General features: G+C 50.7%; 1 protein-coding gene across 23 annotated transcripts in view; it reads right to left on the bottom strand.

The window, feature by feature from the left end:
- Positions 1-26,331, bottom strand: part of EPB41L1 (erythrocyte membrane protein band 4.1 like 1) — a 179,608-nt gene that overhangs the window by 116,816 nt on the left and 36,461 nt on the right. For 6 of the 23 annotated variants that reach the window (XM_081560085.1, XM_081560084.1, XM_081560098.1 and 3 more), the window contains one exon: positions 203-253. The exons of 6 other annotated variants lie outside the window; for them this stretch is intronic. The gene's annotated coding sequence lies outside the window, so the exon portion shown is untranslated. Of the gene's footprint in view, positions 1-202; positions 254-18,445; positions 18,644-18,769; positions 18,794-18,903; positions 19,038-26,331 lie in introns of those variants that run through there. 11 more of the 23 variants (XM_081560058.1, XM_081560062.1, XM_081560082.1 and 8 more) reach the window with 5 other exon arrangements.

The following is a 26,331-nucleotide window of genomic DNA, read 5'->3' as shown; positions in this document are numbered from 1 at the left end:
CTCATTTCAGTCCCTTCCTCAAAATAAGCCCAAACCAGAGAGAACTCTCAACACTGTCCCCGTTTTTCAAGCCCACCAGGAATCTGTGGCCTAGACAAACTCTCCCACCTCCCCAGCAGTAAAATATGTTAAAACAGCCTGAGGGCTGAAAGGTCAATTTGTCCAACCTGAGCAGAAGAGGCTGGGCCTCTGGAACACTCACCCCGGCTCCGACCACACCAGCTCCCCAGGCGGACGGACGGCAGTCAGGCACCTGGAAGGAGCAGACAGTGTTAGCGCCTCTGAACTGAGTTCGTGGACCCAGCATGGAGCTGGAAACTGAGAGGCTGGCATTTGACTCTCTGAGGAACCTTCAGGAAGTTGCTGAACCTGTTACACAGAAAGGTCCGTGTGACTCTGCAGAGCCAAAGGGAAAGTAACAAATATGAAACTGGAGCGGCCTGCAGGGGCCAGGCCAGGAAGGGCCTCAGAGGGTAAGGTAAAGAATTCAGTCTCGAGAGTCTAAGAGCAATGGGAAACCATTGACCTGCAGGGTTGAGAATGGACTGAAAACAGGTTAAGAGTAGCTTTAGGGGTGTGAGTTGTAGGCTGCTGTGGTTGTCTGGGGGCACATAATAAGGACCCAGGCTGGGGTGGGGACAGCAGACCTGGAACCTGGTGGCTGTATTCCAGAGCTCTTTGAACAGTGGTATCCCCAGAAATGACCTTCCCAGGTAGCGCTAGTGGTAAAGAACCCGCCTGCTAATGCAGGAGACCTAAGAGACCTGGGCTCAATCCCCAGGTTGGGAAGATCCCCTGGAGGAGGAAATGGCAATCCACTCCAGTATTTTTGCCTGGAGAATCCCATGGACAGAGGAGCCTGGCGGGCTATAGTCCATACGGTCGCAAAGAGTTGGATAAGACTGAAGCGACTGAGGACACACGCATACATGCATTCCCAGAAATCATTGGTGGACCAGATCTGGGCGGATAAGGAAGAGAGAGGTCTGCCTACTCCTCAGGTGCCCCTTTCACAGCAGTCCCCTGGTATCCACCCAGGACAAAGCATAGCCATTGTTCTTTCAACCCGGCCTATCCTTACCTCAGTTTCCCCATCTGTAAAATAAACATGGTTGGACGCAGGGGTCCCTAAGGTCTTTATAGCATTAATATTCTGTTCTGGGCTAATTCATTCAGGTTTTTTTTAATATTTACTTATTTGGTTGCATTGGGTCTTAGTAGTGGCATGTGGAATCTTCATCGCATCGCGTGGGATGTTTTGTTGTGATGCACGGGCTTAGAGCAGGGATTAAACCCACGTCCCCTGCATTGTAAGGTGGATTCTTAACCACTGGATCACCAGGGAAGTACCCACTCACAGGGTATTGAAGGCCCTTTTTAATCATCTTTCTGCCCCAACTGTAGGCCTGGCCTAGTACACGATGAATCACTGGAGGAGAAACCTCGGGTCCCCTGGATTCACACACTCAGAACAGTAACCTCCAGGTGGGATGGGATGTTTCTGCTTCACATAGAAAATAGGAATCGAGCAAATGGGAAGATCACCTGGGCTGAGATTGAAATAGCAGGAGCAAGCGCCTTGTTCTTGCTCCCCTACTCAAGAGGCCTCAGGTCACAGGCACTGCAGCTATAACATCTGTCACCCAGTAGCTTACAATCTGTTTCCCCATCTACTGTTTCCCAAAGTCCAGTTTCAACCTGGGAGGTCAGCTACCAAGGGACCTGGGAGGCAGTGCAGTGCAGTGGTTTAAGCTGGAACTCTGCAACTGGGTTGATCCCTGGGTCAGGAAGATTCTCTGGAGAAGGGAATGGCAACCCATTCCAGTGTTCTTGCCTGGAGAATCTCATGGACAGAGGAGCCTGGCAGGCTACAGGCCATGGGATCACAAAGAGTCAGACATGACTGAGCGACTAACACTTTTCACCTTCTGCAGCCATGCAGACCTGGTTTGAATTCTGGCTTTATCACTCTCCAGCAAAGTGGCCGGGGGCAAGCCACTTCTCTGAGCCTCGGTTTCCTCATTTGGAAAACAGGAGTAAGAGCGTCCGCTTCCAGGGCTAAAGGGAGGATTCAATGAGACGCTGCCTGTGAAGAACTCAGCACAGTTCCTTATCACAACACCCAGGAGATAGCAGCTACCATTTCCAGATGTGGACCCTGGGTCCCCGGAAGGTGAAAGGATTCACTGAGGAGCATTAGAGAATCCATGCAGGAGTGAGACCCAGAGTTCAGGTTCTTACCCCCCAGGTTATACACTCATTCACCATTTGGGTTCCTTCCTGTGGCTCAGACAGTAAAGAATCTGCCTGTAATGCAGGAGACCCAGGTTTGCTCCCTGGGTGGGGAAGATCCCCTGGAGAAGGAAATGGCTACCCACTCCAGTATTCTTGCCTGGAGAATTCCATGGAAAGAGGAGCCTGGGGGGCTACAGTCCATGGGACCGCAGAGAGTTGGACACAACTAAGCAACTAACACTTACTTTTTAGATGAAGATGTTGAGCCTAAACATTACAATGACTTGACCAAAGCCATAGAGGGAACTCATGGTAGAAGAGGGATTAGAACCCAGGCCTTCTTGATGATAAAGTCCCTGATCTCCCCTACGGTTATCCAGAAAGTAGACATGATGGTAGAAGAAAGTAGAAGCTTCAGATTTCAGGGCCCTTTAAACCTGAAACAGGGACAAATGCAAACCAGGCAGATGGAGTTAGGGTGGTGATGAAGCTACCTTGAGAGGAAACCAGAAGGAGCTGGTGAAACAAAAGCCTCTTTCTCAGCAGCCCTCACCAGGGACCAGGCAGGAGAGGAGGGGCTGACAAGCAGGGCCATCCGTCCCGCCAGGGCTGAGCCGAGGGCTGGATCTAAACAAACAGACACAGTTCCAGCTTGGCCACCAACTTGTTGGCTGATCCTGGAGAGGTCACACACACACACATACACACACTCAGGTCTCTGTTTCTTTAGCTCAAGAAGGAGACAGTATACTGAATGGTGTCAAGATCCCTTCCAGCTATGGAAGACTAGTCATAACCATTCCTCATGAATGCCAGACTCTAGCTAAGGCTCTGCTCTCACAAACCTCCAAAGGGGGCCTCTTAACAGTGGCTCCAATATTTCCACAACAGGCATGGGAAATCTTGCATTCAGCCTCTGGCTATATAGCCTGATCACTTTCCCTTACCTTTCTTATCTGTAAAATGGGCTCATATCTTTGGCCTGATCACCTACAGAACCCGAAGAACCAAGGAGCTTCCCCAAAGTCTAGCAATCCCCCTAGGTACTGAACAAGGCATCCCCACAGTGCTCATCCCAAGTCCCACCCTCAAGTTCTTTTAATTTCTCCTTTCCCTCTGGCCCCTGTCCCATCTGGACCAAAGGAAAAACTGAATCCAAGCTCATGGATGCAACAGCAGTAACAACAGCCCTGATGACTAGCAGTAGAAGGAACCACTGTCCTAGCTAAGACTCGACTGTGCATATGTGCCAGGCACTGTGCTGGCACAAGAGCTGCACCTGGATTCTATCTCAGGTAATCCCCTCCATCAACGAGGTAAATCTCAACCTTAGTCTAGATTTACAGATGATAGACTAAGGTTCAACCAAATGAAGTGACCTGCCCAAGGTCACACTCAGACCAAGTGAGTAGCATGGCCACCCAGACACAAGCTCTTCATTTGACACTGGAAGTCCTGATCTTATCCTTGAGGCTATGGGGTTATTCAGGGTAATATTCCACCATGAGGTATGGACCCAGATATAGAGGGTCAGTGAGTAAGGGGATATCTGGCCTTTACTCTCACCCCAAACCTCCCCAAGTAACTAATCTTTGAAGTTTTGTATTATTATTCCAACATGTCCAACTCAACTCTCAAGCTACAACAGTTTTTATCCAATGAAAATATAATGCAAGCCAAATATGTAATTTAAAATTTTCCAGTAGCCACATTTAAAAGAGTACAAAGGAATGGGTGAACTTTATTTTAATAGTATATTTATTTAACAATATCAAAAGTATTTTTGAGGGAATCCTCTGGCAGTCCAGTGGTTAGGACTCTGAGTTTCCACTGCTGGGGGCCCTGGTACAATCCCTAGTTAAAGAACTAAGATCCCACAAGTCGTGCGATGCAGCACCACCCCCCCAAAAAAACCCTAAGTATTATTGAAATATTTTACAATCTTTTTTTTCATACTAAATCTTCTAAATCCAGTGTATACCCGACGCTAAATTTTCATCAGATATTTAGAGTCTCTTAACCTTTACAATTGAAAAAGTGTTTTCACAAACCTAAGTTCACAAACAGACACAGATGTTTTCCAATAACTGGAGTATTCTGTTTAAATTTTAAGTTATTTAAAATTAAATAAGATTAGGAATTTCTTGATGGTCCAGTGGCTAAGACTCCACGCTCCCAATACAGGGGGCCCCAGGTTCCATCCCTGGTCAGGATACTAGATCCTGCATGGTGCAACTACGAGTTTGGAAGCCTCAACTAAACATACCTACACGCCACAACTAAGACCCGGCACAGTCAAATAAATAAATGTTTTTAAATTAAATACGATTACAAATTCAGTTCCTCAGTGGCACTAGCCACATTTCAAGTGCTCCATAGCCACATGTGGCCAGGGGCTACTGTATGGGACAGCAAAGTTCTAACAGTCAAGTCCTAGAGGGTGGGGCTAGTAGCCTCCATGCCCCTAAGCCACAGCTGGGCCTCCTAAAGTAAAGTTGAATGTCAGTAGAATGGGATTTACTCATTCCAACCCCCAATGGAGCCTGATATTAGTCTCTACCCGAGGTGCCTTTATATTCACAGGTGACAAAGGGATCAGCATGCCCATGCTCCGAGGATGGCATGGGGGCTCAGAGAGATGGGAGACCAGCCCAAAGTCACTCAGCTTTGACCCACAGACTGTCTGACTTGGAAGCCTAAGCTCTGTCCCGAAAGCCTGGCAGGGGCCTGGTCTCTTGCACAGACTTCTAGAGGAATAAATAAGCCTTTACCACTAAATTCCCCCTCTGCAAGTCTAGTGGCAGAATATGTGCTCAGTCGCTCAGTCATGTCTGAACTCTTTACAGCCCCATGGACTGCAGACCAGCAGGCTCCTCTGTCCGTGGGATTTTCCAGGCAACAACACTGGAGTGGGTTGCCATTTCCTTCTCCAGGGGATCTTCCCATCTCAGGGATTGAACCCAAGTCTCCTGCATTGGCAGGCAAGTTCTTTACCACTGAGCCACTAGGGAAGCCCAGAGAGTGTCCCCTAACGGGGTTAAGGGTTAAAGGAGAGGAAGTAGCATGGGCTGCGCTACGTGCTGGTCCTGTATGTGGGGCTTAGGCCACTAGGGTATCGTTCCCACCCGCCCTCCCACCCTTACCTGGCAGGAGGCAAAGCCAGCAAGGTCCACTGGCTGCTTGTCCTCTGGCTTGGGTCCCCGAGGCTAGCTGCCATGCCCTCCCTGACACCTTGCCCAAGAACACTCACCCAGAGGCCCCTGGACTCGGGCCAAAGCCTGTACTCACCTCCCAGGGTCACCTCAGCTGGAGTCCAGGGAAAGGGTCCAAGAGGCAGTCCACCCCCACCCCCAGGAGGAGGGAGGAGCAGGCCCAGGAGGCAGATTCCAGAGGAGGGAGAGGGTGGCAGGGATAGGCCAGAAGAACCTGGGTGGTTCCACCCATCTCCAGGGGAGCACGGCTAGCATTCAGCCCCCTCCCTTCAGCCTAACGGGGTGAAACTCTAACCAGTTATTAGGTTTAACAATTAACTCTGGTTTCCACTTCAGCAGGAGGCAGTTCCAGCAGAAAGTCCCATCTGGGGTAGGGGGACTTGGAAGGGGATAGAGAGGAAAGGGTTGGAGTGAAAGGGAGAAAGGGGTGGTTAGTAAAGCCACCCTCCTCCTCCTTCCCATCCTATCAGTGTGGGGCAACTAGAGGGGGATGATGTAAGTTCCACAAGGTCAGGGGCAGCACCTGGCACATAGTAGGTGCTCAATAAATTTTTAAAAAAATATTTATTTGGCTGTGTTGGGTCTTAGTTGCTGCACATGGGATCTTTCTTTGTGGCAGGTGGGCTCTTTAGTTGTGGCAGGCCAGCTTAGTTACCCACCCCCACCACCCTTCACGAATGTGGGATCTTTGTTCCCCGACCAGGGACTGAACCCACGTGCCCTGCCTTGGAAGGCAGAGTCTAAACCACTGGACCACCAGGGAAGTCCCTCAATAAATATTTTTAATTAACAAATAAGGGGGTGGGGTGATAGAGAAGAAGTGTGTGTGTGTGCGCACGTGTGCACATGCACGCGCTCAGTCGTATCTGACTCTCTGCAACCCTATGGACTGTTGTAGCCCGCCAGGCTCCTCTGTCCACGGGATTCTCCAGGCAAGAATACTGAAGTAGGTTGTCCTTTCCTCCTCCAGGGGATCTTCCCCACCCAGGATGGAACCCTCATCTCTTGCATCTACTGCTTTGGCAGACAGGTCCTTTACCAGTTGAGCTACCCAGGAAGCCCCAAGTGGAGGAAGACAAAAGTTGACTTGTCCTGGGTCCTTGCTGAGACCAAGCTGGGCTGAGGACCAGGAGGGCAGTCACCCAGAATATGCCAGGAAATGGCTCTGAAGTCCCCCAGCCCTGACGCTGCCCTTCCAAGCTGTGACCTTTGTCGTGCTCATTCTTCCCCATAAACAAGGGGTGACAGATAACACCACGGTGTCACGGTCAGGGCTATATGGGGCCAGGCCAAGCTGCTGGTGTGCTCTGTGGCACTGTAACATAGTCACGTCTCTCGCTGCCTGGCAACAGCTTCTTCTTCTCAGGCCACCCCCTGAACTCCCCCACATCCCAATATTCCCCTGGATCCCACCTATGTGGCCTTTTTTCCTTTCCGGGAAGAAGGAAAGCCCAGGATGATGACGGTTCCAGCCCACTCACATCCCACCCACCTGGGATCACACACACACCCTAGCAACAGACTGCTCTCATTTGGCGTTCGCTTGTCATTTATATACCCCTCCTTGGGCCCCCTCCTCACCCTCTTCCCCCCATCCCCTAACCCAGGCCTACAAAGGACCGCAGCCCAGCCCAGGCTGGTGTGGAACTCACTGTGGCCAGTTCCCTGGGCGTTCTTGGGTAGGGGCTCCCCCTTCTGGACTGCTGCTTCCGGTCTATGTAACGAGGAAGTGAGAGGGGTGGACTAAGAGATTGCTTCTCCTGATATTCAGAGTTTCTGACATTTCTGGGATCAATCTGAGTTTTAATTTCAGACAGACCAGTGTTCAGATCCTGGCCAGGTAAACAGGCAGCCTTGATGTTACGAGATAGACTCTGAGACAGGACTGCAGAGCCCCAAAGCATCAGTTCACCCCTGACTATTCTCAGCTCAAGCCTGGCCAGTGGGCCTCCACACTCACGGGGCTCTACTACCTCCTCCATAAAGTCCCAACTTTCTTTTCCTGCCCCACCTTTCCAGTCTTCTCTCTGTCATTCTCAGTAGCAGCATCATGAGTGATCACTCCCCCAGTTTCTTCTTGGTAAGACAAAGTTCGAAGATCACCTTTCATCTGGGGCATTGACCCTAAGGCCCTTTTTTTAAAAAAACAATTTTTATTTAAAACAAAATACATTTTTTTATTTACTTGGCTGTGTCAGGTCCTAGCTTCAGCACATGGGATCTTTCTTGCATCACTGCGGTGCATAGACTCTCCAGTTGTGGCATGTGGAGGCTTAGTTGCTCTATGGCATGTGGGATTTTAGTTCCCCAACCCAACTGGGGATCGAACCTGCATCCCTTGCATTGCAAGGCAGATTCTTAACCACTGGGTCACCAAAGAAGTGGAGATTCTAGAGTTGCTTCTGCTTCCACTCCACCCTTTCCTGCTTCCTTCTCACAACTCTCAGGGCACTCGGCCCACTCTCCCATCTTTGGCCTGACGCTCGTCTCCTTGATCTCCCCAGGGAATAGCTGTCTCCCTGACTCCCCTGTCCCCTCCTGCTTCACCCTCTTTCAGCTCTAATGCTGCCTACAGCACGGAGCCTACACTGAACACTCACTCCTCAACTCTCTCAGCCGTGTCTCTTTCAGACACTGCTTCCCGGAAGACAGTCTTACCAGCCCTGCTACATGACCTTTAGACCCTGCACACCAAGGACCCCCTGCAATGATTTTTCTCTGTCTCTCACCCTTGCCCCCTAGCACAGTGAGAAGACAGTGGGTGCCTGCTGAAACAGTGAGAGTAATAACCATTAGCTAAAAAATAATGAATTATAATCGCTTATTGAGGGACTTCCCAGGTGGTCCAGTGGCTAAGACACCGTGCTCCCAAAGTAGGGGGCCCTGGTTTGATCCTTGATCAGGAACTAGATCCCATATGTCAAAACGAAGAGTTCCCATGCTGAAACTAAAGATCCCACATGCCACAACTGAGACCCAGGGCAGCCAAATAAATAAATATATTTTTAAAATTGTTTACTGACCATTTATTCTTTACAATGCTCGGATCTCAGCATTTAACACATGTCATTTCAGTTAAGTCTCTCAAGCCCCCATTGTCATTCCTACTCCTTTGTTTTAAACTGAGGAAACTGAGGTTCAGAGAGGTGAAATGATTTGTCCGAGACCACGTGGCCAGGAAATGGCAGAGTCAAGACTGGAATTTCAGTCCTTATCCACTGCCCTACTTGGCCTCCCTCCAATCCACACATAAAAGAGGGGATAAGTGAGAAGTTGTGACCCGACAGTGCCGAGGTCGTGGGGGCTCCAGAGAAACCAGTCCTTCCCCAGCGCCAGAGGCAGATTCGGTAAATAAAACTACATAACCTTCTATTAATCACCTGCTCTGTGCAAAGCTCTGTGCTAGGTGCTGGCTGCACAGAAGGTTACATGAACAACCTGGTACTCACAATCCAGCACGAGAGACAAGGCACGTGTCAGAATAAATCAAGGAGCAAGCAGAACTTATCCCCAGAGGGGAATAGATAAGGTACTAAGGGACTGCAGTGGGGGGAAAGACAGATGTCACTGTGGGGGTGGGGATGAGAGGGCTCACAAGGCTTTGGGGGACAGAGGTTGGCATCTGAGCTGGGCCTGGACAAGGCAGGCAGGATTTCAACAGTGACTGGGGAAGGAGGTGAGTGGCATTCCTGGCAGAGATGAACCCAGGATGTTGGGGCAAAGACACAGGTAAGCACTGGGTGTGTCCCAGGAGCCAGAGCGAACCCCCTCTACCAGCTCCTCCTCTTGGCACTGGGCCCAGGCGTCCAGCCCTGAAGAGAGGTCACCATGAGTGTCCCCAGACTCACAGGCACCCGGTTGAATCTGATGAGTGGGCATGGATAGGAAGAAAGGGCTGGGTGCCTGGACACAAGGTCTGACAAGACGGACTCAAGGGGCTAGAATCCAGGCTCTGCGTAGAAGCTCTGAAGATGGGAGATGCTGAAGGGAGGAGGTGGTCCCACCAGAAGTGGGTGAAGCTGGGGAGGCAGCAAGGAAAGGGGCAAAGAATGTGAACTGGAAAGCAGAAGACCTGGCTTCTAGAACCACAGATCAAAGTTGCGTGGGACCTGGGGCTTATCCTGTCCAGACCTCACTTTACAGCTGGGAAAACTGAGGCCCCGATAGGAGAAGAACCGGGTTCGCAGTCCCCTAGCATCTTCACAGCAAAACCAGCCATGTGCTGAGAGGAGGGAGAAATCTGACTTCAACACCTCCCTCTTCCATGACCTCCTAGTGACCTTTCTCTAGTCCTTAGGCTCCCACTCAATACAACAATCCTTGTCTCGGCAGTTCTAAACTTTTATGGGTTGTGACTCAAAGACTCACGTGGTGCCTAGGGGTCCTTTCTGGAGGACAAGGAACACTCTGAGAATTGTGCATGCCATTTCGGAAGTTCATAAACATCTGAGACCAGTATTCTCCAAGGACAATCTGAGAACCCTCCATGTCCCAGTCACCTCAACTGGAACGGATTAAAATGGGCTGATTCCAGGGCCCCAGCACGGGGTGCTGAGTCACAGTGCTTTTTAGCTGTCTCACCTATTGAATGTAGAGAGGGCTCCATGGCTAGAAGTTTTAAAGCCACTGCTCATTAATCAAAGTCCCCTCTGGTTGAGCCACCTGCTCAAGCTGACCATGGTCAAGGTCAAGGTCATGGTGGGGGTGGGTGGAGGCCCAGCAAGTGGACTGCAGCTGGCCAGCTTCTGAAGTGACCTTCTGAGATCGGCAGCCCTGCCTGGGAGGCAGTCTGGACTCCTGGGCTGAACTTGGGCTGGGAGGAAGGTTTCTATCAATCTCAGCCGAAAGGCTCTTTTCCTTTCTCCAGACTCTCACTCTGGCCCTTGGCCAGGTCTGGCTCCCTTCCTTTTCCTTCTGAGCACAAATGTGCTTCCCTGGCTTCAGCCTCTGCCTCCCTCCCCACCATCACTGAGGCTGATAGAGGACCTCCAAGCCCCCAAGCACCCTTCCAAGCTTTGAAAGCTGATAAGCTTATTTAACTGGGACACTCAGGGCAATCCATGAAAAACTAAGAAAACCAGTGACAAAACAACATCTAAAGAAAAAGCCGGGACTTCTCTGGTGATCCAGTGGTTAAGATTCCACCTTCCAGTGCAGGGGGTGTGGGGTGTGGGTTCAATCCCTGATTGGGGAATGTAGGTCCCACATGCCTCACGGTGCGGTCTAAAAATTTTTTAAATAAATAAATCAATAAAATGAAGTCTGGATTTTTTTTTTCAATAGTTAATAAATATATAAACAAAAAGCCAAATGCCTTCAGTCCTACCCTGTCACCTGCCCCTGATATGGCATTTCTCCTGCAGGTGGGCAGCTGCCTAGAACCAGAGGCCGAGCACCTATAGGAAGGCTGGTCTCTGATGGGGTAACAGCACAAGCTTGAGAGGAAGCCTGGGGTGGAATCCATAGTCTCTGAGCCAAGGATCTGTTCTCCAGATTCAAGCAAATATGCATCCCTCTGCGGACACCTAAGTATCCTCCAAGGCTCCATCAGGGCAGTATAGGAAAAGTTCAAGAGCACCCGTGGGCTTTGGATAGATCTGGATTGAAATCTCGGCTGTGCCACTTGCTGGCTGAAGACTAGGTAGGACTTGGGCAAGTTATTAGCCTCCTTTAATAAAATGGGATCATAATCCCTGCCTCACTGGGTAGCTTCGTGGATTAAAAGACATAAGGCGTATAAAGCGCTTAGCACGGGGCCTGGCACCTGGTGAGCCAATAAACGTAAGCACTTGTTTATCAGTCACCAGCCCGAGCCTCTAATGAGGACGACTCTAAGCTTTCTAATTCTTAGGTCACCTCAAGCAACCCCCAAGCCACTCACCAGAACTGGGTCTTTATCTTCAGACCTTTAATCTGGAGAGATGGTGGGGAGAGAGAGGGAGGAAAGGCAGGAGAAGGGAGTGAGAAGGAACTGAGGAGAGGGAGGAGGAAGGGAAAGGAAAGTCGAAGGTGAGGAGGGGCCTGGCTTCCCAGCTTGGGGGAAGGAAGATGACTTTGGGGAAACTGCCAAAACAGGGTAAGCCTTCTCTCCTTTCCAGAGCCTTCCCCAGGCCAGCCAAGGCAAGGCTGAGAGGTACACAGCCTGCTGAGAAGCACCGCCCCAGCTGTCAGTAGGGACATTGAAGCCTTGGGTTACCTCCAGGCTCTGGCTCCCCACGAGGCTGCTGCCTGCCCATGGGGGGCGGCCTCCACCCCCAGAGCAGGCAGAGATGGCCAGAGTCAGGCTGAGAGCAAAACGACCTGCCCATTGAGCCTGCGGAGGCAGCGCTCATCCACTCAGGACTCAGGGACCCCCTTGCTGGGGATTCTGATCCTAACTGAGCAGGACTCTCCCCTCTGGGTCCCTAAATCTGGGCCTTGTGTCACCCTCTCTCCAGGCCACCACCTGTGCCAAGGTCCTGCTTCTGGGGCTAAAGTTGCAGCCGGGGAAAAAGGACCATTCAGACTCTAAACAGGAACCACAAACAGGGTGTTCCAATTGCCCCTGACCAGCTGTGTGACCTTCAGAGGTGTCACTTCCCTCAGAGCCTGTTTCCCTCCTCTGGCTAATGAGGGCAATGGAGTACCAGCATCTCTAAGGTTCTCCTGAATCTGACAGCAGCTCTGCTGCTGGTAGGACACCTTGGAGCACAAAGGGGCAACGAGGACTTGCCTCAGAAGAAGAGTGGGCCGGGCTAGCCTCTGCTGACAGTGCCGTGGACGTGGCAATGCCCAAGGGTTATCATGGAGATGATGATTATAATTAAAAATCACAGCCATGAACTCAAAAGCAATTTACAAAGAGCTTTCTCATTATCCCCTGGAATTCACAATCTGGTGAGGTAGGTAGACCTGGATGATGACTATTCATATTTGGCAGATAAGGAAAGTGACACAAGATTTAGGTGACTTGTCCAGGTTATTAAGGGCAGAGAAGGGGGAACCAAAGAGGAAGTAATAATTCCTGGGTGCCTGCTGTGTGCTACCTCACCAGGCTCACTCATGTCTGTTGTCTTTGGTTTTATTTTTTCAGTATATTTTTAATTAATTTATTTGTTTGACAGCGTCGTGCCCTTGTTGCAGCACACAGGATCTTTAGTTTCGGCATGTGGACTCTTAGTTGCAGTCTGTGGGTTCTCAGTGCCCTGACCAGGGATCGAGCCCAGGCCCTCTGCATTGGGAACTCAGAGTCTTAGCCATTGGACCACCAGGGAAGTCCCCACATTTGTTACCTTGACCACGTCTCACCACCACAACCCAGCACTCCAGGTGCTACTGTTCCCATTTCAGAGAAGATGACACTGAGGCTGAGAAAAAGCGTCATGGCTGTTCCATGGCAAAGCCTGGACTGGGACCTGGGCTTGGGGGACCCCAAGGCCTGCACTCTTTTCCACCTTCCTGTATGTACTGGGTTGACTAGTGTCCCCTCTCAAATTCATGTCTTCAAAGAAACTCAGAATGTGGCCTTGTTTGGAAACAGAGTCTTTGCAGATGCAATTAGTTAAAATAAAATGAGGTCATGCTGGCACTAAGCCCAACATGACTGATGTCCTTAGAAGAGGAGATGACACAGAGACACACCAGGAGGAAGGGGAGAAAGCCACGTGACAACAGAGGCAGGTGCAGCTGCAGGCCAGGGAGCTCCAAGGATTGCTGGCCATCACCAGAATTTAGGAGGGGGCACTGAACAGACCCCCTTCTCAGAGCTTTCAGATGAAACCAACATTGCCAACACCTTGCTTTCTGACTTCTAGTTTCACACTGCGAGAGAAAACATTTCTGCTTTTTTAAGCCACCCAGATTGTGGTATTTCATGAAGCAGCCCTAGGAAATTAATACATGGTGAGTCCACCAAGCAGCAGACCTAGAATTCTTAAATTCCAGTTTTCAAATTCCCAGGCGTTAGGCAGCCTTGGAGATGAATGGAGGCCTGGAGTCCTGGGAGGAGTCATTCTCATCTCTCCTTCACCGCTCTGGTTCAGGCTGGTCTCCATCCACCAGGCTTATTCCGTGTTCCAGGTCTCTATCCACCCCACCAGGCCCTTCCATCATGCAAATAAGCACCCTCTGTGCCCCAGGTGGACGATCCTCCCCCTCCTCCCAAGCCAACCTCTCCCACCACCTGGAGAGCTGTGGTTTTGAAATGCAAATCTGATCCTTCCTGGCTAGCTTAGTCTTCTTCCCTAACTCCACCAGCACCTGTAGGACTCAAGCTCTTCAACTCCGGCCAGATCTGGCCTCAAACTTCCTCTTTATCTCCAGCCACTCACCGCACCTGTCCCCACCACTCACCACCTTCTGCTCCAACCACATGGAACTCTTTGTATTTCCCTTAACAAGTCATGATGCCTTTGCATGAGCTGCTCCAGCTACCTGGAAAATAAAATCTAGCCCAAACATCGCCTTTTCCTCCATGAACAGCCATACCCTGACACCCTGTACATTGTACCATGGCATTGCACATTGCCCCACACACCCAGCCTGGGAACATGCTGCATTCATTTCTGTCTCTATAGGCCTAGGGCCCAGGACAAAGGCATTCAAGAATGTTGAACTGTTGGGACTTCCCTGGTGGTCCAGTGGTTAAGAATCTGCCTTCCAAAGCAGAGGATGCAGGTTCGATCCCTAGTCAGGGAACTAAGATCCTATATACCATCGCAGAGCAATTAAGCCCACACTCTGCCACTACTGTAGCTCACTCACTCTGGAGCCCTCAGGCCACAACTACAGAGTTTGTGCACCATAATGAAAGATCCCATAGAACGCAACAACAATCCTGCATGCTGCAAATAAGTCCCAATGCAAATTAATAAGTTAATTTATTTTTTAATAAAAGAATGTATATTACTTCATTTCATTCTCAGAACAACCCAAAACTATTATTGATCCTATTTTATAGGTGAGGAAATGAAGAAATGAAGTCACTTGCCCAAGTCTACTCGACTAGTATGTGGCAAAGACAGTGCTACATACTCTAGTGCCAGTGCTAGTAACCAATAGGTATACCATCCATCCTAATACCCTCATTTCACAGAAAAGGAAACAAACAAGAAAGGAGAGGGGACTTGCTCACAGTCATGTAATAAGACATGGACCTAGATCTTTAGATCACTTATTCAGCTTTCTTCTTGTCATTCTTGAAGGAACTTAACCCAGGAGGACATGGAAAACTGTGCCTTCTGAAGAGCTTTTTCCCGCCTCCCCTAGAGCAGAGCCCAGCATGGACCTGGGCACACAGTAGGGTCTCAAATCTATGGTGACATAGCAGTGAAAAATAAGACATATATATAAATCTACTTCAAAAAGAAAAGTCTGAGGCTGCTTAGATATTAAAAGATCAGGGCTTCAGAGGACACTTTAGGTACCATTTAATATGAGCACTGCATGTTCAGTTGCTCAGTTGTGCCCTGCTCTTTTCGACCCCAGGGACTATTGCCAACCAGGCTCCTCTGTCCATGAGATTCTCCAGGAAAGAATACCCGAGTGGGTTTGCATGCCCTCCTCCAGGGGATCTTCTCAACCCAAGCATTGAGCCCACGTCTCCTGTGTCTCCTGCACTGGCAGGCAGATTCTTTACCACTGAGCCACCTGGGAAGCCCTAAGTATCATTTAATACCATCTTCCATTTTATAAAGTCATCTATTTAACAAATTTATCAAACACGAATCGTAAGCCAAACACTGTGTGGGACACTAGGAGGACTGAGAAGCAGGTTCCTGCCCAGATGGCATTCACAATCCAGCAAGGGGAGACAGACAACCAACTAACAAGTTCAAGTATAATTACAAATTCTCACAAGCGCTACGAAATACAGGAAGCTATAAGAATGTAAAACAGGAAAAACTGACTTGTCTTAGGAAGTTGCTGGGTGAAGGCTCCCCTGAGAAAGTGATTTTTGAGCTGAAATCTCAAGAGTGGGAGTTAACCAAGACAAGAAACAGAGGAAGGGTGTGGTAGAGGGAGGGAACAGCAAGTGCAACATCCCAAAGGCATATTAGCTCCTGGTGCCTGGATGAACTAAAGGAAGGCCAGAGTGATGGTTTATAGAGAGGTGGGCAGTGACTCAATCTTGCGGGTCTTGTAGATCAGAGCAGGGAAAACCCCTTACCCAGAACCTGGCCCAGAGCAGACACTGTCAACGAGTCATTGCATTATTTGGTGAAGGAGCAATTTGTCCAAGATCACAAGGAAGACCTGAGACTCGAAGCCAGAACCTCTACTAGCCAGGTTATGGCTGTCAGCTATTTCAGGAAGGGGCAGGAGATGCTTTCCAGGAGTTTCCTCCTCTAGTAGGTTCCAGCTCCCTCTCTGCACCTCTCTTGAGCTCTAGTGTGCATCAGAATCACCTGTGTTTGTTAAAACATGGACAGCTGGGCACCATCCCGAGAGTATTGCTTCTGTATATCTGGTGGGAGCCCCAAGAATGTCTAACAAGATCCTAGGTCACCATGCTGCTGCTTCTGGTGGGGTGACCATACTCTGAGAATCATTGCTCTAGACTGGACTATATGAGGGCAAGGGGGAGTGGTGAGTGAGGCCCATGGTCAGGATATTTGGAGGATGTGTTGTGCTCAGTCGTGTCTGACTGTCTGCGACCCCATGGACAGTAGCCCACCAGGCTCCTCTCTTCCATGGGATTCTCCAGGCAAGAATACTGCAGTGGGTTGCCATTTCCTCCTCCAGGGGATCTTCCCTACCCCAAGGATCCAACCTGGGTCTCCTGCATTGGCAGGCAGATTCTTTACCCTTAGCGCCACCTGGGAGGCCCCCATTTAGGGGCTATAAAGGTAGATTTCTAAATGTGAGTAACAGTGAAACAAACTCTAGCACTCTGAGAAAGGGAAGGGGCCTCAAAGTCCCAGAATCCAGCCTAGTAGCTGCTCAGCTAGGGAAACTGAGGCTTAGGGGGTTTAGACTCTTACATAAGAGAAGCTCAAAAAAATGTGTCCAGTGAATGGGTAAGTACATGAAAGGTTTGACCAAAGTCAAAAGGGGACCCCTGCACCAAATTCCAGGGCTCCTGAGCTGCAGACCAGCCTTTGCTGCCCTGGGAAAGAGATTCAGGAAAGACAACAGCAGGCTCAGCTTATCCCCAACTTCTGCTGCCTTGGTGGGGAAACATTTTTAAAATTGCAGAAATCTGCTGTTGGCCCAATCCTATCACCCAGCTACCCTCCTTCTTTTCCCACTGCCAGCTCACTCCCTTTATACTTCAAATCCTGTTCACTTTATCCTGGTAAGCTGAGCAGCAGAGGGGGAGGTCAGGTTCCAGGGAAGAAGAACTGAAAGTGAAGGGTGAATTCTTACACTTGGATAGCCTCCTTCCAAAACACTTCCTTCCTCTTGGAAGGGTCTCCATTTCTATCCTCCTCGCTAGTCTAATCTCATTCTACCTACATTTCAGTACCAGCATCTGAAACCTGCAAAGCCAGGGCCTAATTTCCAAACCACCTTTTCACCCAGTTTTTCTAAAACAGGGTGGCCCTGGACAGAATTTTTCTATCCTCTTCCAGTTGGCAGCAAAATGCCACTTTTCTTGCAAACCCACATGCACAGACTCACTAACACACAAACAGCTATGTGTACATACATAGAAACGAATATACCAAAGCTCATGGAAAAACACATACACATAGACATCAAGAGATGCCTTATTCGCTATTCACTGATAAAATACACCTGTGCCTTCAAACGCACAAGAAACACACAGAGAGAACACGCACACATGCACACATTTCCAAATGCCTGCGCTGCACCAATTGATGGAGAAAGGAGTAAGACACACCCAGAGACCTCTCTCGGAGTAGATATCTCCTGAGGGGGGATTCCTTGGAGTAGGGGCACTGGCCCTTTAAGAGAGTGGATCTCCCTCCTCCTCTCCGGGCGCCTAAGGTGCGGCTCTACCCCAGGGAGCAGGGAGGGGTGAGGGTGGGAGTGCCGCAGACCTGGTCGGGCCGGGTCTGCCTCTGGGCGACGGTCCCAGCGCCGCTACAGGAAATGGATCCCTGAACCGACTGGGTCACCAACCTGGGGACCGCTGTCGCCACCGCCACCCGCACACACACAGCCCCGGGCTCCAGGCAGGACACGCCCTCCGCTCCAGCTCGGCCGGGCGCGCCGGCTCCGCTGTCATCCCGACTCCCTCCGGCCTCCCGGGCGTGGCCGCCCACCTGCCGGCAGGGAGACTCGGCCCCGAGGGCACGCTCCCACCGCCGCCGCGGCCCTCTGCCCAGGCCAGGTGCCCGGTTCCCGGCGACGGCGGCGCCTTGGCCGCCGCCCCCACCCCTTTCCTCCCGGCTGTGTGCAGACAAAGCCGCGCACACGCACACCGGGGCTACGCGGGGCTACGCGGGTGCACACCCGCCCTCACACGGGGACTCACACTGGCGCGCGCGCACACACACGCACACCGCCACAGTTCCAGTCACCGGCGAAGCCATCGGCACACACCCTCATCCAAATGTACACACACTCAGTTACACATTCAGACACACCCTCTCATAGACACATTCACTCCCAGACACACGCACACACGCACACCACCCGGACGCGCGGAGACACAGGGCACACACCCTCTCACACACGCACGCGCACACACCGATCATCCACTTGCACGGACCCACGGGCACACGCGCGCTCACACCCAACACACATCCGGCGACGAGGACCCCGACACACACATACGGGCGCCAGTACTGAGACGCACAAACCGAGGCCCGGGTCCCCCCAACCCCGCCGGCTCTGGGCGCCCGCCGCCGGCCTCGGTGGTGTCCACCCCGTCCCCGGAGCCTGCCCACCGGCCTGTCAGTGCTCTAGGACCGGGAATCGCGCTCGGAGCCCTCGGCTATTCCCTCTCCCCACGCCCACCAGCCCAGACGCTGCGGGGTCCCCGGGGCCCCGAGTGGGCGGCGAGGGCGGCGAGGGCGGCGAGGGCGGCGAGGGCGGCGAGGGCGGCTAACCTGGCTGCGGCGGCGCGGCTTCCGGGCACTGTCTGTCCTCGGTCGGTGTGTCCGGCGGCCGCCCGGCGGGCTCCGAGGCGCACTGGAGCTGCGCACAAACGCCCCGCTCGCTCGCTGGCTCGCCCGCTCGCTCCCTCCCTTCCTCCCTCCCGCAGCGCAGCCCCCTCCCCGCCCGCCCCCCTCGCCCGGGCTCCCCACTCCGCCCCGCCCCGGCCGGCTCCCCGCGAGGAAGGGCCGGCGATCCCTGCCGCCACGGGCGAGCGAGCGAGCGAGCGAGCGAGCGAGCAGCGGGAGCAGCGCCGCCGCGCGAGCTGTCCGAGCCGCCCGAGCCGGGGCTGCGCGTCGGGAGGAGCCGCGCCGGCCCCCGGGGAGGGAAGCAGGGGAGGGGGCTGAGCCCCGCGAGCCCGCCTGGCGCTGGTGGCCAGCCGCCCGCTTCCCCACGTGGGCCGGGCGCCTACCTGCGTCGCCGCGGAGCTCAGAGGCCCGGGCGAGCGGCGGGGCGACCCCGAGGAGACCCCAACCAGGGCCCCCGCGCCCTCCCTGTCCCAGCCTGGTGGGCTCGGGCCCCGCCCCCCGCCTCCTCCTGGTCCCCGCCAGCGCCGACCTCGGTTTTCCCTGACTAAGACGCCTCGGCTCTCGGCCCAGTGCCCCGGACTAACCCCACAGCCCCGGCGCCCAGCTCGCCGGCCCGGTCCACCTCCAGCCCCGACCTGGCCGACGCCCACCCGCCTCCCAGCCGCCCTCCCATTGTTCCCGCGACCCGAGCTCCAGGAAGACCGCGCCGCTCATTCGGGGGGAGGGCTCAGGTGGCAATACCTCTGAACCCTGGCAGGGGTAGGGGTGCTTTCCAAGGGCTGGCCCCTGTCTCGGTGCGCCAACGCCCACCCTCCACCATCTCAGGCACACCCAAAGTAAAGAGCTTTTCTAAATTAGAGTTTAAATCACTACTGCCCTTAGCGGTGCCCCGGCAGGTCCTACTTTGAGTATAGACTGAGGCTTGGGGGGAGGAACTAACCTAAGTTCAGCAAGCTGGAGACAGCAGCGAGGAGAAGGCAGGGAACCCATTAGGGATCCACATTTCACAGAAGGAGAAACATGGGATTCCTGCCCAGAGCTCCTGGGATAGGGGCAGGCCCTCCAGAAGTACAGGGAATAATGAGCCTGACCTCCTTGGTTAGACACGACTTAAAACACAGAAATGTGGAAGAAGCCGCACTTTCAGAGGCTTTACTGGATGAAAAGGCCTACTAAGTGCAGGAAGTCGCATCTACTTTGTCTCACTTAGCCCTGACTGTGGTGCTGTGAGGCAGCTGTTATTATCATTTAATCATTTTATAGATGAAAGCTTGTCCTAGGTCTCTCCAGCAGGACAAACAGAACCAAGATGAAGCCTAACAATTATTGGAGTTCTTCACTGCAGTACTCACTCCAGCAGAGGATACGAAGCAGCCAAGAACATAAGAAATCAAGGAGGGCAGGCTTTGTTTGGGCCTGAAAAGTCCACAAACTAAAAGAGGACAGAAGTGAGGACCTGAGACCCCAAAGCAGGACTGAGCATGGCTTGTCCAGGGGAAAATTATAATTAATCATGAGAACAAATAGTAGCTAATATTACATTAATTACTATATGCCAGGCGCTGTTCTAAGAGCTTTACTTGCACTAACTCATTTAATCCCATAACAACATGGTGGAATGGAAGTTCTTAGGAAACTGAAATATGAAGACATTACATAGTCTATAAAGTGGCAGAGAAGACGTCCCTGGTGGTCCAATGATTAAGAATCTGCCTCCGAATGCAGGGGACACTGGTTCAATCCCTGGTCCTAGAAGATTCCACATGCTGCAGGGCAACTGAGTCCACATGCGGCCACTAGAGAGCCCCCGACAAAGACCCAGTGCAGGCAAAAAATAATAATAAAAATAAATGAATAAATATTTTTTAAATAAATAAAGTGGCAGAATCAGGATCCAAACCCAGGAAGCTGATTCTCAAGCCTGCACTTAGCTACTATAGGCCAGAAAGAAGCAGCCCTGAATGCAAGGTGAAGGCATTTGAATTCTCAGCGGGACTCTTTACTTGCCATTGTCTGTGTCATGTGTATCAGGTGCCTGGTATACAGGGCCTGGTATATAGACCTCATTGGTTAAACTACTGCCTGAATGACCCTGGAATGCAGAGGCCCATGTGCAGCGCTCTGTTGCAGCTCTGGTCCACTGGACATTTTTATCAGTGGTTTTAGAGGAAGCAGAGGAACGCATGAAACGTTAATCAAATCTACAGCTGTCATGAAGTTGGGAGGACCTACAAACACTCCGGAAACCAAAATGAGTTTTCAAAAGATCTCAGCAGCCTTGGAGCTGAGCTGGAACTAACAAGATGAAGTAAGTGCCACAAGGGATAAATGTAAATATCTGCCCTTCAGTCTAAACCAGAGCAGTCCCATAGAACTTTCGGTGATGATGGAAATGTCCTAAATAGGCATTGTCTGACTTAGTAGCCACTGGACAACTGTGGTGGGTGAGCCCTTGAAATGTGACTCCTACAAATGAGAAACTAAAATCTTAATTTCAATTCATGTTAAGTATTTTTTTTTGTCTTTTTAAGTACTTTAAATGTAAATTGTCACATGGGGCCAGTGGCTGCCATGTTTGACCAGTGCCCAAAATACAGGGTAGAAAGAATCTAGATTAAGAGCAGTTTCAGTGACAATGACTTACAGGTTTGAGTTGACCTCAAGCTCAACAACATGTGGCTGCAAAAATAAAAAGAAAGAAAGAAAGAAGGAAGGGAGGGTAGGAGGAAAGAAAAAAGGAAGGAAGGGGAGGAGAGTAAACATGATATACTGTATCAACAGAAACAGAAGGTTAGACCTCCGTGGTTCTAATTCAGCCTCTGTTAGAGACTCTGGGCTGCCTTGGGCTGATCACAACTGGGCCACAGAGCTCAGCTCCAGGTCCACATTCCGAAGGGTACACTGTCACACTAGAGCATGTCTAGAAGAGACCAGAATGCTGAAACCCAGATGCCATGTTCTGTGGCAAATTATTTAAATACCCTGGAGAAGGGAAAACACAGGAGGATATAGTGGCTGTCTCCAAACATTTGAAGGGCTGTCATACAGAAAGGGGATTTGATCAGTTTCTTATTTTGTAGGCCTAATAAACAAAACAAAAAACTCTGTGAAGCCCTGGGCCCCATTCTCTGATGGAAGGATCCATGTCCAATTCCTCTTTTTGTTTCCCTCAGCACCTAATCCACCCAGGACCTGGCTCATATCAAACATCGACTACAATTTGCTGGCAAATGGATGTGAAAGAATTCCACTCAGCTTCAGTGAGTGGACATCCAGGAGGAGAATTTCAGCTTTTTATAAAGAACTCTTATGACCAACCTAGATAGCATATTAAAAAGCAGAGACATTACTTTGCCAACAAAGGTTCGTCTAGTCAAGGGTATGGTTTTTCCAGCGGTCATGTATGGATGTGAGAGTTTGACGGTGAAGAAAGCTGAGCGCCGAAGAATTGATGCTTTTGAACTGTGGTGTTGGTTAAGACTCTTAAGAGTCCCTTGGACTGCAAGGAGATCCAACCAGTCCATCCTAAAGGAGATCAGTCCTGGGTGTTCATTGGAAGGACTGAAGTTGAAGCTGAAACTCCAATACTTTGGCCACCTGATGCGAAGAGCTGACTCATTGGAAAAGACCCTGATGCTGGGAAAGATTGAGGGCAGGAGGAGAATAGGACAATAGAGGATGAGATGGCTGGATGGCATCACTGACTCGATGGACATGGATTTGGGTGGACTCCGGAAGTTAGTGATGGACAGGGAGGCCTGGCGTGCTGTGGCTCATGGGGTCGCAAAGAGTCCGACACGACTGAGTGACTGAACTGAACTGAACTGAACAGTCAGTGGGGTTTCCCTGGTGGCTCAGGGGTAAAGAATCTGCCTGCCAATGCAGGAGTGCATGCCTGCGTATTCAGTCGCTTCGGTCATGTCTGACTCTTTCAGACGCTATGGACTGTGGCCCACTACACTCCTCTGTCCATGAGATTTTGCAGGCAAGAATACTGGAGTGGGTTGCCATGCCCTCCTCCAAGGGATCTTCCTGGCCCAGGGATTAAACTCCTGTCTCCTGCGTCTCCTGCCTTCCAGGCAGATTCTTTACCACTGAGCCACCAGAGAAGCTCCAATGCAGGAGACATGGGTACAATTTCTGGATCTGGAAGATCCCCTGCAGGAAGAAATGGCAACCCACTCCAGTATTCTTGCCTGGGAAATCCCATGGACGGAGGAGCCTGGTCCATGGGGTGGCAAAGAAGTCAGACACAACTTATCGACTAAACAACAACAATAATCAACAGGATCCAAGAATGCAGTGGACCACTGTGGGAGTGATGAACTCCCTGTCAATAAATATATTCAAAGATTGGATCTTCAGTTAGAGGTTGAACCAGGAATCAGATAACTCTTCAAGCTGAAAAATGAGTAAGTTCTATTAGGAGGGAAGAGACAAGATGAAGGCTGTGCTTCCAGACAGTCACCAGGCTGAATATATAGAACAAATTGATAGGAAGGCACTAGTGGGGGGAGGACCAGTTAGGGACCACTGCAGTGGTCCAGAAGGTTAGAGAATAGGTTGGGTGGCAGTGGGAAAAGAAAGCCTAGGACAGGTGTGTGGTGACAGGAGCGTTGGCCCTGGGCTGGAAGTCAGGAGCTACAGGTTTTAGTCCTACCTCTGTGGGAACTTTTTGTGGGGTCTCGGGTAAGTCCCTTCCCTTCTCTGGACTTCAGTTTCCCCATCTGTGAAATGCAGAATAATCTCCAAGTACCTGTTAACTCTGGATTCTTTATATATATATATATATATATATATATATATATATATGTTTTATTTAACTGGTCTCAGTTGCAGCATGTAACTTCTTTATGGCTCAAGGGCTTCTCGAGTTGCAGCACACGGGCTCTCTAGCTGTGGTGCCCAGGCTTAGTTGCCCCACAGCATGTGGGATCTTAGTTCCCCGATTAGGGATCGAACTTGTATCCCCTGCATTGGAAGGCGGATTCTTTTTTTTTCCCCCCTGGGGAAGTCCCAGGATAGCTTTATTTATTAATTTTTGTTTGCTTGTTTATTTTTGGTTGCTCTAGGTCTTCCTTGCTGAGCACAGACTTTCTCTAGTTGTGGCCAGCGGGGTCTACTCTTCATTGTAGTTTACGGGCTTCTCATTGCAGTGGCTTCTCTTATTGCGGAGCACAGGCTCTAGGCACATGGGCTCCGTGGCATGTAGAATCTTCCCAGACCAAGGATCAAACCCATGTCCCCTACATTGGCAGGCAGATTCTTATCCACTGTACCACCAGGGAAGTCCCTAACTCTAGATTCTGTTTCTGGGAAAGAGACTGTGAAGGATGCTTCAGAGTAACAGTACCACCAGTCTCATACAATCATTATTATTACAAAGGCTGCCGCCGTAAGATTAGATTGGTAGGAAGGGACCAGAAGGAGTCAATGGACTGTATGTGTGTGTGGCGGAGCATGGGGTGGGCAGGGGACAAGGACATCTGATCTTTGGGGTGGGTCCGCTAACCTCTCTACTCCTCCCCCTTGGGAGGAGATAGTGTGAAGACAGTGTGCTCTGTGCCATCGTCATATCCTGAACAACTTCCTCATTCCTTCGAGCCACACCTCACACTTGGCTAAAGGAAGCAGTCAGTTCCAGGGTAAGTTAGACTCTGTGTCCTTCCTTTTAACGTTCCCAGGTGCGGTCCTTTCCTTAAATCATAAGTGTCATCAACTCATATGAAAACAGACAGTATTATTGAGCACTATGTGCCAAGCACTTTACTTACATAGTTTTCTCACCCTGGGAGGTAGCTGTAATTATTACCCCAATTTTATAGATGAGGGCACCTTGGCTCATGGAGCTTTGCATTTTCCCACAGTCGCATCGTTTATGAGGGGAATTCCAACACAGGTCTGTGTAATATCAAGGCTGCATTCCTAAGGGCTTCTAACATTTAACTATATATTTTTACAACTGCTTAGGGAAGAAGGCAAGATCAGTATGGTCTCCAGATGATAGCTGGGGAAACTGAAGCTCAGAGAGGTTAAATTCAATCACTTGGACAAGTTAGTAAAAGCTTTCATGGTGCAGTTCACACTCTTTCCTGTTCTCTGTTCCTCTCCTCTGACCCAGCAGTGCTTTCACCCTTCCCTGTACCTTCCAGGGCCTCCCCAGTCCTCCTACACCTGATGGGTAGGGACTTGCCCAGACTATTTAAGAGAAGGACTTTTATTTGTCCTTTTCCTGGGGTGGGGGAAGGGGAGGACTTCTGAAAGGCAAAAGTTAATTCCCACCTCCTCCCTCACCACCATCAACACACACACACCCCAGCCCAAGGGCTCGAGGTGAGGGTGCTAAAGGCTTACAGAGTGAGTCACGGGGGAGCTGACCTGCCAGTCACCTAAGTACCGGGTGCTAAGCTTAGGTTAGAGGGATGAAAAAGTAGGTCAAGTGTTCTCATCCCCAGGAGCATGGCCCCATTGCAGCTCAGCCCGCCCCCCCACCCAGCCCATCTCATCCCCAAACACTGCAAACATTTACCGCACACTGTGCAAGGCCCAGGGGCAGAGGAGACACATGAGAAATAAGAATGCATTCCCACCCTTCAGAGAGGATAGGGCAGTGAGTACAAAATAGTATATGCTTATAAAGTGTGACGGGAGAGACTTACCTGGTGGTTCAGTGGTTAAGAATCCACCTTCCAATGCAGGGGACTCAGGTTTGATCCCTGGTCTGGGAACTAAGATCCTAGATGCCTCGGGGCAACTAAGCACATTCTGTTCAGTTCAGTTCAGTCACTCAGTCGTGTCTGACTCTTTGCAACCCCATGGACTACAGCACACCAAGCTTCCCTGTCCATTACCAACTCCCAACTCCCAAAGCTTGCTCAAATTCATGTCCATCGAGTTGGTGATGCCATTCAACCTTCTCATCCCCTGTCGTCCCCTTCTCCTCCTGCCTTCAATCTTTCCCAGCATCAGGGTCTTTTCCAGTGAGTCAGTTCTTCACATCAGGTGGCCAAAGTATTGGAGTTTCGGCTTCAGCATCAGTTCTTTCAATGAATATTCAGGACTGATTTCCTTTAGGATGGACTGGTTGGATCTCCTTGCAGTCCAAGGGACTCTTGAGTCTTCTCCAACACCACAGTTCAAAACCATCATGGCACTCAGCTTTCTTTATAGTCCAACTCTCACATCCATACATGACTACTGGAAAAACCATAGCTTTGATTAGATGGACCTTTGTTGGCAAAGTAATGTCTCTGCTTTTTAATATGCTATCTAGGTTGGTCATAGCTTTTCTTCCAAGGAGCAAGGGTCTTTTAATTTCATGGCTGCAGTCACCATCTGCCCATTAACCACAACTAGAAAAACCCCTAAAGGTCACACTAGAGAAAGCTCATGTGCTAGAACAAAAACCAGCACAGCTGAAATAAAAAAAAAAAAGTGATGGGGGCACATAGTGATTAATTCCAAGGAGAGAAGTTCACAAAGGAGTTATCAGAGTGGATCTTAAAGGGTGAATTGAACATGCAGAGGAAGAGGACACTCCAGGCTACAGGAACTCACATGGAGAAGGCCTAAAGCTTAGATGGATTTGCACACCATCTAGCAGGCATGGAGGTATGAAGTGCACTATGGCTGTGGAGAAAGACTGTCAGAGTTTGAATCCTGGCTCTGTCCCTTCTCAGCTCTTTGACCTTGGGCAAGTTACTTAACCCCTGTGGGAGAGATATCATTGTCTCTGATTATTTGCTCTCCCCCTTCCCAGTAAGATTACACATTCTAGCCAGTTGCCATGTGAGTCCAAAGGAAGGAGTACA

This window comes from Giraffa tippelskirchi, chromosome 13, assembly GCF_054371585.1.
Source record: "Giraffa tippelskirchi isolate mGirTip1 chromosome 13, T2T-mGirTip1v1.2.pri, whole genome shotgun sequence".
In the NCBI taxonomy this organism is placed as follows: domain Eukaryota; kingdom Metazoa; phylum Chordata; class Mammalia; order Artiodactyla; family Giraffidae; genus Giraffa; species Giraffa tippelskirchi.
Note: the sequence above shows the minus strand (reverse complement) of the source record. Positions and strands in the feature narration are given on the sequence as shown.